We start from the raw sequence: 12,966 nt of genomic DNA on the forward strand, positions 1-12,966 counted from the left end.
CTTGTATAAATATGGAGGTGAGGAAGATGATCCAAGTAAACCATTTAATAAGTTAAATATTTAGCTGTTGATCAAAAAATAGACATGAGCAAAACAATTTTTATTGGCATGATGAATAAAACACTGGCCAAAAGAATTCTAGCTTGCTGTTTGAAGCCTGCAGTGTAAACCATGGGGGAAATATATTAACATAACATATCAAACAATAACACTTTAAAAAGAAAAATAGAGGAAAAAGTTTGTTTATGTACCTTTGGTCAATACCTTTGGTCAATAGCTTAAGAAGAAGAAAAAAAGGATTAGAGAGGTTTCTGTGTCAACCATGGCTGGATATATAGCCAGCCTCTGTTGGGGGTGCAGTCAGTCAGTCAGTCAGTCAGTCAGTCAGTCAGTCAGTCAGTCAGTCAGTCAGTCAGTCAGTCAGTCAGTGAGTGAGTGAGTGAGTGAGTGAGTGAGTGAGTGAGTGAGTGAGTGAGTGAGTGAGCGAGCGAGCGAGCGCACCACGGGCGGCCGTGGTGCAGCGGTAGGGCGGTCGACCCATGATCGTAAGATTGCTGGTTCAATTCCCGCCTTGCACGACCATGTGTTGAAGTGTCCTTGGGCAAGACACTGAACCCCACCTTGCCTCTGGTGGGAGGTTGGCGCCAGTGTTCGGCAGCGGAGCCGCCATCAGTGTGTGTGCATGGGTGAATGTGACTGTAAAGCGCTTTGGGCCTTCAAAAGAAGGTAGAAAGAGCTATACCCCATTTACCATGTGAGTGACTGACTTTTAGTTACGTTTATGCAGTGATTTTAAGCCTGTCTGTTCATCCATCTCTGTTCTGTCTTTACTTTTTTAAAACATATTATTTATTTATTTTTTGATTACATACTTTGTGTCACTTTTATTTATTTATTTTTAAGTTTATCTGTAGTTTAGTTTTGTTTGTCTTTTTACTTTATTTTTATGTACTTTTTGTCACTTTTTTATTTACTTATTTTAAATTCTGTCTACCTGTTTAGCTATTTATTTGTTTAGTTTTTTTTCTTTTATTTCTTTTTTATGTTTTTTGTCACTGTTTATTTAGTTCTGAACACACAGTCATTACAGCATCAGTCGCCTGTTTTTGTGTGCAAAAGTCCTGACAAATAAGTCCATATCCATGTTTCTTGTTAACATCGTGCAGCAGAAGGGGGTTAGAATTCAAGACAAAGTAGAGAAAGAGCTTTCACATGATGCAGATGATCCACCACTCAAAATGGAGGTCACATACTGTACATATGATGGAGCTGAGGAAAGGCATCCTTATGCCCATGTAGATATTTGCAAACAATGCAAACTCCACATTGCCGTCAGCATCATTCTTTTTGAACTCTTTTTTTGTTACTGTCACTTCCTGCCATTTTCTGCAGAGGACTTAACATGACAACATCCAGAAAAGATGGAGATTGAGGTTGAAGACAATTAACAGCTTTCATGAGGTCGAGATTGCTTTTGGAAAATCTTGTCTCCATCTCTACAATGGCTATGTCCAAAATGTTGAGAAGAGCTCTCTTCATACCCTGGTCAGGAGTCAAGGAGTCTTCTGCATGTCCCGCACTGGACATAACAGCACTACCTGTGAACACTGAGCTCATTGTTTTCTTCATTTTAGCAGCTGGTGCAGACATGCTGGCTAATGTCTCACTCTCCTCATCCTTCATCTGCTTCAGAGACTGCAGAGATGCACTGACTACTTCTGAAGAACAGCACAGGTCAACAGAATGAGCCTGCAGCCTGGCATTTGCAGACTTCAAGGAACACAAAACTTTTAGAAGAAACTTTCCTGTTTCAAAGAAATGATGCACCCTTAACATCATCAGTTACCCTGATGCCTCTGTGCAGATGTCAGCAGCAGCAACTCTGTCCTCTGTTACCTCTGACAGGATACTCATAATGGCATCCTGATTCTCCACAAGGCACTTGGTCACATCATGATGTCTTGTCCACCTGATCTCCAACAGTCATTTCAGGGAAGGGAACATCATAGTTCTGTGACACATAATGATGATGAAAAAACGAGTGTAGGAATCCTGATAGATCAAAAAAGGTTTTTGCACATGGCTCTGCTTATTTATGTATGGACCACTGCCAGATGTAGCTGGTGGTTATAGCAGTGGCTATACGTAAGGTATATCCTTCCTTACCTTCTTTTGCAAGGGGCCTGAACCCCACCCCTAACCCCACTCATGACATAAGCTCCATCATAGCACTGACTGACAATTTCAGCTGCACTATAACTTGAAACAAAAAGATGCTCAAAAATTTGGGTGGTAATAAATTCTGCATTTAACTGATTGAGGTCAAGCAGACCAATCAACTATTCCTCTGGAATACTTTTACAAACAAATCTAATTATGACTGACATATTCTCTCTGCTCCATCACTTCTGATGCAAAACCCCCCATAGGAAAAATCTGTTGCTCATATGTTGCTTGATCTCGTCTCTTGAGATCAGTTTGAGCGTCTCATATTCGTATCATTCTGTGATCATTTGCTTCTTAACTCTTGCTCCTAAGGGTCCCTTAGGAGCAAGAGTTAAGCTATAATGAGAAAAGACATCACTGAGACAAATGAGGTTGAGTTGAGATAACGGTTTGAGCAATAATTAAGAAGTGGGAGAGACGAACCTAAGACGCTCATGAGACAAATCTGAGAAGAATGAGTCCTAAAAGAGATCTCATCGTTGTCTGTCTGATGTCTCTTTCATGTCTTAATCATTTCTCTTGAATGTCTAACCAAAGCCGTTAATGAGAAGGATATTTGAGATATATTTGAGAAAGAAAAGAGAATTTATTTTTATAGCAATGGTCGCCAATCCTGGTCCTCAAGGGCCACCATCATGTAGGGTTTAGATGTTTCTTTGCTCCCCAGATGTGAATCAACAGGTGATTAACCACCTCCTGCAGAACTTGAGGAGGCAATTCAACCACTGCAGCAGATCTGTTAGAGCAGGAAAACAGCTAAAACATGCAGAACAGTGACCTTCAAGGACCAGGATGGGAGACCACTGATATACAGTAACAGTAAAAACAATACTAGAAATGTAAATGCTTTACACTTTATTTGGGCAGCACCATCATCAGTACAGCATTTGAATTGTGGTAGCAGTATTAGACACTTTTTAAAATATTAAATGCATTAAGTACATGAACCATGGCATACTCAATCTGGTTGACACGCTGGACATGAATACTTCCAGATTTTAAACAACACACTGAAAAAAAAAAAAACATTATAAAAACATAAACATAAAAACATTCTCTGAAACTTGCAGACTATCAAATCCATGAACCAATTTGAGAACCAAATTAAGATTAAAAATAAGAAAAAAGATGGAAGAGAAACCAGTCCGCATACTGTAGATCATAGCAGTGGCCTTAGAACCTGCTCTGCCCTACATTTGCTGACAAAGGCTTTCTTGAGCTTGGCCTCTTCAATTTGTTCCCAACCAGGTAGAGTGGCACATCACAGGACATAAGCTGTAAGACAAGAACATTAAAATCTGGCATGAGTAAATTGATAATAGACCGCACATAACAAACAAAGATAACACTTCAAGCTAGAAGCAAACTGTAGTTTTATAAAAGCAGCTGCATAATGCTACCATAAGATTACGTTTCTGTCATCCTTAAAAGCAGCCACACGTCGCTTGAGAGGACATCTGTTTCAGTTAAAAGAATTGAAATGCAGCATACTATGGGCATTAAATATTTAACAAATAAGGTTCAAATCTGTTTCATTTCATTTTTCATGATACAGTCCAGATCAAACATTTAAGAAATGATCAAAAGTCTCATTTTGCATGGTTGGCTCTTAACAAGGGAAAAATAATAACCATGTCTTCATTGGGACGCTGAGGGCTGATCGTGTCAGACGGCAAACTGTGGAATAAGATATTTCAACGAATATATATTATGCTATGATTAAGAATTTTGTGGTCAATATTTTTTGGATTGTTCAGAATATTTCCATTAGTTTTTTAAATTAGAGCACTTTGGCTTAGGTCTTTGTTCTGTTTGAGACTGAAGAATTATCCCTTAGTGGTACAAAAGTAAAGATTGGAAAAAAGTCTGTTATACTTAGAAAACTTCATAAAGCCACCCTTTAAATTGTATTTTATTTCTTTTAATGTGACACAATCTTGCTATTTAAATCAAATTACCCCAAAATACGGATTTTCAAAGCTAAATTTTAGGTTAGCCAGGGCTGCTCATTCCTGGTCCTTGGGATCCATCACCCTGACTGTTTTCCAGATCTCCAAGCCCTGCTAGCTGTTGATCAGCTCAACCAGATGTCTCCACATACTGACTGAATGAACACACCTGGTCCAGGTAATCAGCAGCAAGCAATTCAGTGAGAGTTGGAAAACAAGCAGGCTGGTAGATCTCAAGGACCAGGGATGAGCAGCCCTGAGTTAGATTAATAAAAGATTAATTAGAATAATTAACTGCAGGTCATGATTAACTAACCACACCCAAAAATGAATCGCATGACAGCACTCATAAATATGTACCTTTGCAGAAACTCCAGGGTTGAAGCCAGCTCAGTTGGATAATGACTGTTAAAGCAGAAGTAGCTTCTGAACATCAGTCATAGTGCTGCAATGTTGTTGTGTACGATGGAGCGGTCCCAACTCAGCATGAACCTCCTTGGGGAAAAGCAAGACTGTCCTAAAGACAGAACAATGGATAAAGTAAACATGTCACTCATGTACAGTGTACAAAGACAAAACCTTTAGAATAATTTAACACTGGAAACTTTACTTACCACATACAATAACAGTTGGAGTCAACGGCACCTGCTGCATCTGGACCTCGTCTGCATCTTCTACAAGAACATGGCATCCTCCTCATTAAAGTAGCAGAGCAGAAGAAAGCGCATCTCTTTAACATCTCATCTCTTCTGAGCAGCCACTCTGCTCTCCCCGCATCATCTGCAGCCTTTTAGAGTTTGGAAAAACGTCTTGCTTTCATCATTTCTGCAAAAAGAGTGCAAACCATTTCCTTCCTTAGTCTTGGGCCAGGTCTCTTTCCCCTCTGCACAAATTCCTCAGAAAACTTACTCCATGGAATTTCAAAGCTGTCCTCCCAGTCAATGTATGTACAGTCCTCGGCTTCTGGAAGATGTGGATGACAAACTTCTCGGTGACTATAACAAAAGTGATGATGATTGTGTTGGTGAGGTCTCAACAGATGACGATGTGCTGTTCTCTGGCGTTTGGTCTGCAACAAAAAACAAACAAACAAACAGTATAAGTGTATTAAGTTTATACTGTACTGTCAGTGTGTTACCATTCATATTCATATCCACTTCCGTGCATTACAAAAACTCATTTGTAATGTTTGACACTCACATTTCAATTTCCAGAGAGCAAGACGTTTCCGGGCTTGAACAGGTCTCAAAGCTGGCAGCAAGTCAGCCTCTTCTATGAATCGTAGATCCTCATACAACTCCATTTATTCCAATGGACTGCAAGTGTTCTTCCAGGATGTCTTTTGTGGCTCTGGTAGGACCTCCATAATGGCAGTGTGGAGGAACATGGGTTCTGATTCACTCATTTTCACGAGTATTTAGATCACCTTGAATCAGAGAGGGGAAAAAAACATCATGTACACACATTTTATACAGCACAAAGTAAGATCTGGAAAGGTTTTTAAATATGATTTATGATTCACTAAAATCCTCGTACATATCAGTGTTGACATTTGTTGGCTTAGCTACATCTGTGCTCTCTAAACATCTCCACCACTGACAGAGGGCTGAGAACATGTTTCCCTAATATGCATACTTAAATTTTCAGATTATGCTTTCTAGACATGTGAGCAGTTAATGATAACTTTACTTTAAACACATGTCCATAACCAGTTTCAAAAGATGACATGACAGGCCAAACGTCTGCAAGATGATCTTTTAAACAAGATAAAAGCTTATACAGCGTAAAAATTGAACATACAGTGAAACTGCACATTTTGAAGTTTGCAATAATGGAAATGGTCTGTGGTGTCGTCACACTGTGAATGGGATGAACCATGCAGACCCTTAACTTAATGAAGACAGAGCAAAATGTCTTCCAACAGTTACTTAGCACTCACGCGTTTGGAAAAATATCGAGGCTCATTCCTGTAAACTCTGCACTGCAAATAACTCTTCAATGTCTCTATTTTTATTACAAAAAGCACAAGTAAACCTTTATAAAATGTAATAATTACTTATACAGCCAAAGCCACCGCGAGTAGCCCAGACGTCTGCATTACTGGCAGAGCTAGCTTAAACACCTTTAGCATTCAACTGAGTTCAGAGTTGGAGGAAAGAAATCGCAAACTTACCGTGCAAACTTCAAAGATTTTATTTGAATCTTTTCCAGACAAGCAAAAAAAATGTTGGAGATTCATCCCACGGATTGTTAAAACGCAGAAAAAATACGACAAACGCTCGTCAAAAGTCTCTCGTTCTCTGCACTTCTCCCGCTTGCAGATTCCGGCCCGTTGGTGACGTCAACCACAGACTTTTCCCTCCCACTGTGATCAACCAATCAGAAATCTGTGTCAAGTGAGGCTGTGATACAGTTTAAAATTCAAATCGGGTTACTCCAGGCTTCTGTTTGTTCAATATGATGCAGACTAAAATCAAGAAAACAGAAAATATTTTCAGCTTGTTAGGCTGCATGAAGGGGGATTTTTAAAGACAAAGATAAAGTAACTCAAACTGAACCCCATAAATCTGTACCGTCCTAAAGTTGATTTATTTATTTGATTATTTTTATTTGTGTATTTTATTTGTTTCAAATGTAAGATCTATTTTTTGTTCACTTTAAGGTGATCCAAATATGATCCCAAATGTCCTTTATTTAGTTCAGACATCAATGTGTTAAATGTTTTATACCCACCAATATATAAGTGTGCGTATATGCACTTATGCGTGTATGCATGTGTGCCAGTGCATGCGTGTGTTTGTGTTTAACTAAACCTAGCACCATTAACCCAACATACATTCTTGTTCATTTATGTTTATCTAAGCAGTCAAAAAAAAGTTTATTAAATCGACACTGCAACGTTGTCTTGAAATTTCATGTTTTTTAAAAAGTTTCAAAAATATGTCTTTTGAGGACATGACCGTCTTAATGATTTAACTTTTTTTTCTTGAAATTGTAATTAAGTTATATAAATATGTAAGCAATAAACAACTTTTTTAAGTTGAACATAAATAAAATAAAAAATGTTATTTTCTCGAGATGAACTGTAATGGTGTCATCATAAGACTCATTTTAGGGCTCGTACTACTCTCATTTTTCTTTTTGCTGAGACAATAAAAAAATAGGCTAAAACAAGATCTAAATTATTGAGCAACGAAAGACAGAACCATTTATGTCTTTCACTGAGACGTAACTGAGATAGGGATTTGAAGTAAGGATATCAAATTGAGACATACTTGAGCGCAACATAATATGGCTCATTTTTCTCTCAATTGAGATCTGGAGAAGAGACAGTTGTGAGAGAATTTTGAGATCTCAAACAGTGCTCACTGTGAGACTTATTTCTCAGGAGAAATGTTTGAGAAGAATGAGAAAAGCAGTTTAGTCTCAAACAGTTCTCATTTATGTCTAGGAGACGTAAATGTGACAGAAACGAGATCTCATCTTCAGTTTTGCTTTGCTATGGGCCAGCAGAATCTACGTTGTTCTAATTATCCTTGATTTTCTTTAATACCATTTTGGCCAATGTTTCAATCATTTCATTTTGGATGTTGTGAGAGGTGTATTATGCATTTTGTGGTAAGTGTTTGTTTATATCGTTAAAATTGGGGTCCTTTGTCAGTGTGTAATCAATCCTTTTTAAGAACAGCCCTGCAGATAATTCATCATTTGAGCTTTCCACCCTGCCTCAAAGTGGAAGTTCATTTACTGCAAGGAACTGATCTACTTCTCCAATTGTTTTTATATAATATTTATTTATTTCAACTTGAGTGGGCCCAAATAGATTATTAATGGTTTCCCCTGTGGCTTCTCTTTGGGACATTTCAGACCAGGTTTTTTTATGTGACATTGACTTGACACATGATTTGTAAAATGTCCCTTGTCTTTTTTCAGTGCTGTTTTCCAACTATTAAATCCTTGTCAGGTCAGTTTAATTCTGTTTTGGTTTTCTTATTTTGTGATTTCTTTTCTCTTATTCCATTGTATTGCAGTTCGTTCTGTTACAATAAATGTATACATTTTACATCGTTTTACTTTATTTTAATTATATTTTCTGTGTTTTTAAATGTTTTCAATTAAAAGAGAGATAACATCACTTCAAGAGTAAACATATTCGGATGCCACTTTTTGTGTTGATAATGTTATAGTGAATTGACATTAGTCTGAAATGTTGGCCTTTGATTGTGTCAGGGCATCATTCCAGTGGACCTCCATTGTGATGCCTGAATAACACCACTCTTCCAAAGTGCATCTTAATACCATACTAGACTCCTTTAAATCAGTTTAAAGTTGCCACACGAGCCCGCAGACCTATTCATCTACACTCTGATCCCTGCATGATCCAGAAAAAATATGCCTTTTTCATTGGAAGGCAATGCAATGACAATTACATTATGGTGGCTGCACTTTGGGCATCCATGCGTCTACTTTGTCCCCAATGATTGGTTACACTCTGACTGTGTGGCTCAGCTGGGAGGCAGAGGTGATGCTCGTGGCAGCTCCATTGTTCAGTGGAGAACTTCTTTACGTGCAGCTGTTGTTGCTTCTGATGTGATTTGGCCTTTTTCTCTTCTTCACTTAAGATGATCAAAAGCTTTTGGTTAGGGGGCGACTGGAGTGGCTCACAGGCCTGTTGAGGGGATAAAAGTTAATAGAAAGAGAGTGGTGTGTCAGTGTGACTTCACACAAAGTGAAGTTAGCATCTTTTTTTCGATCAACATTTGAAGTTTCCAATCCTTTTTTTTTTAAATACATTTATGATTTAAAACAAAACTAAAAAGGTCATTGACACAACGGAGTATTATGGTTACTTTAAAAAATATTTTTTTATAGTAGAATTAGGTTGTAAAATTATCAGAAAGTCGTAATTTTATGAGAAAATTATGAAGAGGCATGTAAAATAAATTCACAAATGTATTTTGTAGAATTACAACTTTTTTCCTATACAAATTTAAAACTTTATTCATTTAAACTTATGACTTTTTTCTCAGAATTTTACAGCTTTATTCTTCTGTTTTCATTTTATTTGATTTTTTTTATGGTGGCCCTGACACATCGAACATAAACTACAGCCACAGCAATTTAAAGAAATACAAGAAATAAATGAAGATTTTAGACATGTTTATCTTTATTACCCAATGTATTTGGACCAGGTAGCCCATATCAGATGAAGAGACCTAGGGCCTCATAATAAATGCTCTACTTTTACACACTCCTTACACATACCACCACTTTAGCAATGCCACAAGATTGAGATAAAAGCGCATTCTACATCCACCCATTTTTGTTAGGTCACCATTTCCACATTACTCACATGAGTATCATCCCATTGTGGTTTGCAAACAGAAAAAGCCCCATAAACAGACCAAAATAAACCACACGTAACTGACTGTCCCACCTGGGTTTGTTATATTGTTTTTTGCTCAGCCCAAGAGGTTTGCTTGGACTGGATAGGCATCTGCATGTGGTGCTATTTTGTATCTGGTGCAGTCTGTTCCTCTGTTCCTGTCAGACATACAGCAGAACACATACAGACCTGCTGTCACAGAGTGTTTTCCAGCAGGCAAAACCGTTTTAAGCAAGAGAGACACAAGCCTCCTAGCATTCAGGCGGTTTACTCTGCACCTCTTAGAACTCAATACGTGAGATAGAGGCTGTCTGACAAGACCCCCTCTTTCCAGACTGAGAAAGGAGGTGGAAGAGGATGAAAGGAGAGGGGGAGAGATACAGGATGCAAAAGAGAGAAAGGAGCCTGGAGACTCTTTGCCTAATCTTTATGTATTAACAAAAACAACATATTCACTCAAGCTTGCCAAAGCTTTCACAAACTCCTGAAGGAAGAGATTCTTGGACAGGATTTGTTTGTCTCTCCAGTAGGGATTGTGTGTGTGCATGCACGAGTGTGTGAGAGAGAAAGGGAGGCATGACTTCATACCGGTCTAAGTGTGTCTAAGTTCACAGCTATCAAAATGCATGTGTTGTGTCCAACTAGTTGAAATTTAGACAGTAATTGGTTCATGTGTCTGAACTCTGGTGCTGTCTGAATGGTGTCTAGGTAACCAGTTTATGAATTTTTCATCACCGGGAGCAGCCTCACCTTATTGCAGCTTTAGCTTTCTTCAAAGCTCTTTGTTTGTCTAAACTAAACTCAGGATGACATAGCTTCTGGGTTTGTGAGTGTGCATGTGTGTTTTCCACTGACTACCCTATTCAAAACAAATTCTTCTCAAAAAAATCACTTTCAGCCTAAATCAAGCTATTGTGATCTTTTTTCCCCTGATTTCTGTCTTTCCTGCTATGATTGTATCTACTTCTTTCTCTGCCTGACTGAATTTCTTTCTCCCCTCTATCTGGCTGTGATTCTCTAGGGCTCCTCATGTTATCCAGCCAATTGATAGTGCATGCCTCCATGCATCACGGCTCCTAAACTGTGATTGAAACATCAGACAAGGAGCATGGGACCCTGGAGATGCTCCCGCCCTGACACCTCCTCTCAGCGCCAAGTTTTATCATATCCAGAGCCTGACTCCCACACGCATCAGGTACGCTCCAAAGCACTGATGTATATTAATCAATGACAATATGATTACCTCTGAATGGGCCCAATACATTATTTAAAACTGTGTGTCCCATGGCTTACAGCGCGTCCGCCTTTTTAAATTAAACTCAGAGTCAATAATTAATGCCAAGACGAACCGAAAGCATGATCACATAGCAGGCGTTCAGAGCATACAAGTGCATGCAGTCAGATATGTGTCTATACAAGGGCAGACCCACATGTAGGGGTGCTATTGGCACCCCTACATTGTGCCTATTGGCACTTGGCAGAGACTGTAAACTTTCCCCACTTCAAGCTTCAAAAACAGAGACAGGAATGACACTAACAGAAAGGCTCCTACTAGTTGAGGGTCAATTGTCTGAGGAAAAGTCTGGGATGTCTGCATGTGGATGGACTCGCTCCACAGTTTAAGGCCTCCGAAATCGGTCTGGTTGATAAGCCTCCTGGACAGAAGGGAGCAGCAGTAGAAATGGCTGTGAAGCATTTCGGCTCAACTGGAGCGCTTCTGTATCGCTGCCAAGAGCCTGATTACTCAATCCAGTTTTTCTCTTGTTCACAATCAGACCAAAGAGCTCCCAGTCCGGGCCTCACAGCAACCTGTCAATACCTGATACTGGCATAAATAACGCTGCCTCACAAAGGTGGTGCAGACAGGGCTAAAGGAAGAGTAATCTCCTGTACTGGCACCTGCAGGTCTTGACAACCTCAAATGGAGCTGCCGGGTTGAATGTAGGAAGGATCACCAGTTGACTTCAGTCAAGCCATTACATTTTCAATGCTGATGCTCTCATCTTGAAGTTGTAAAGAAAAAAAAAAAATATATATATATATATATATATATATATATATATATATATATATATATATATATATATATATATATATATATATATATATATATATATATATATATATATATATATGTGTATATATATCATTTTGTCAGCTTAAAAAAGTCATGTCAACACATTTCCGTTGCAGTAAACCAAATGTACTCGTTCTGGTTTTGTGGGCGTGAGGACAAATGAGTGTGATAGCTACATATTAGCTAAGGAAATGTTTCTATAGGTTCTCTGACGAAATTGACGAAAAGAAAGGTGTGCCTTCATCAATTACTGTAAGCAAAACCTCAGACTCCTGTTAAATTGCAGAACAAAATAGTTGCATGCAATTTTTGGAACAGAGATTTTTTTTGCCCATAATCAACAATAAATAGTGTTCATTTTAATTGGTAATTAAGCTTGATTTAAAAAAAAAAGTTTTTCTTGTTTTCCTTATTTGACTTGTTTCAGTGTTTGTCAAGGTGATCCATACAAACTAAAAAACACATGCATATAAAAAAGCCTCAATAAATATTAAAGTGGTGAAGTAAAAAGAAAGAAATTGCTTCCAGCAACTGTTGTGAACACTGACAAGCGAGCTTAAGCAGAGCCAACAAATGAAACCTAAAACGAGCATTTTAGAAGTATTTCAATCTCAGATAAAAGTGATTACTTTTACATCAACATTTCCTACATACATGGGACTCTTCTTTGTAAAAAGGGAAAAAATTATATATATATGTATGTTCTACTAATTAAAAACCAGAAACTTCTTTTTCTCAGAATAGAAATTTTCGTGTAGCTTCAGGCACACGCTGGTGGCCCTGTGACCGCAAACCAAGCAGAAAATAGGATGAGACACGCACAAGGGGAGAAACTGCTCGCTATGATAAAAACATCAATCCATCACTGTGTCTTCACGCTTGACCCTGTATTTATGTGCTTTAAATATTCAGATCTTATTAAATATTAGTAAAGAAAATCAAATTAAACTAATTAATTAGGAGTATGCATTTATTTCAATTTAAACTAACAGGTACAGGAGCAAATAAAGGGACCATCTGAACTACTTTTTGCCTGTTGCACACTCAAGAATTTGAACTTTTTTTTTTTTTAGGTTTCGGAAATAACATACATTTTATTTTTACTATTCGCACAGTTTTATAACATTTTGTCGATTTATTTTGGCTATTATATTCGCCAAAAAACATCTTCACACATACATTTACTTTATTTTCCAAAAGAATCAAGACGATTTAACAATAATATTTCAAGGCGGAAACCTTAAAAAGATCTTGCTCATTATTACCCCACTCAGCCTTTCACAAACAGAAATCCGACGTGAGCCATACTCACCTCTGTAATGACCTCC

General features: G+C 38.1%; 2 long non-coding RNA genes across 2 annotated transcripts in view; one reads left to right on the plus strand and one right to left on the minus strand.

Annotated features, from left to right (window-relative positions):
- Window positions 1-4,853: 4,853 nt before the first annotated feature.
- On the minus strand, window positions 4,854-5,562 carry LOC111947150 (uncharacterized). Its single transcript, XR_002872970.2, has 3 exons — window positions 5,376-5,562; window positions 5,085-5,244; window positions 4,854-5,000 (listed from the first exon to the last, which is right to left on the minus strand). It is a non-coding gene; the product is annotated as an uncharacterized LOC111947150 (long non-coding RNA).
- A 5,053-nt stretch (window positions 5,563-10,615) lies between these two features.
- Window positions 10,616-12,966, plus strand: part of LOC110017724 (uncharacterized) — a 227,204-nt gene continuing 224,853 nt past the window's right edge. Inside the window, exon 1 of the long non-coding RNA XR_013654867.1 lies at window positions 10,616-10,756. This is a non-coding gene — a long non-coding RNA (uncharacterized LOC110017724). The remainder of the gene's footprint in view (window positions 10,757-12,966) is intronic.

This window comes from Oryzias latipes, chromosome 3 (genome assembly GCF_053564925.1).
Source record: "Oryzias latipes strain Hd-rR chromosome 3, Olatipes_Hd-rR_3.1".
NCBI lineage: Eukaryota > Metazoa > Chordata > Actinopteri > Beloniformes > Adrianichthyidae > Oryzias > Oryzias latipes.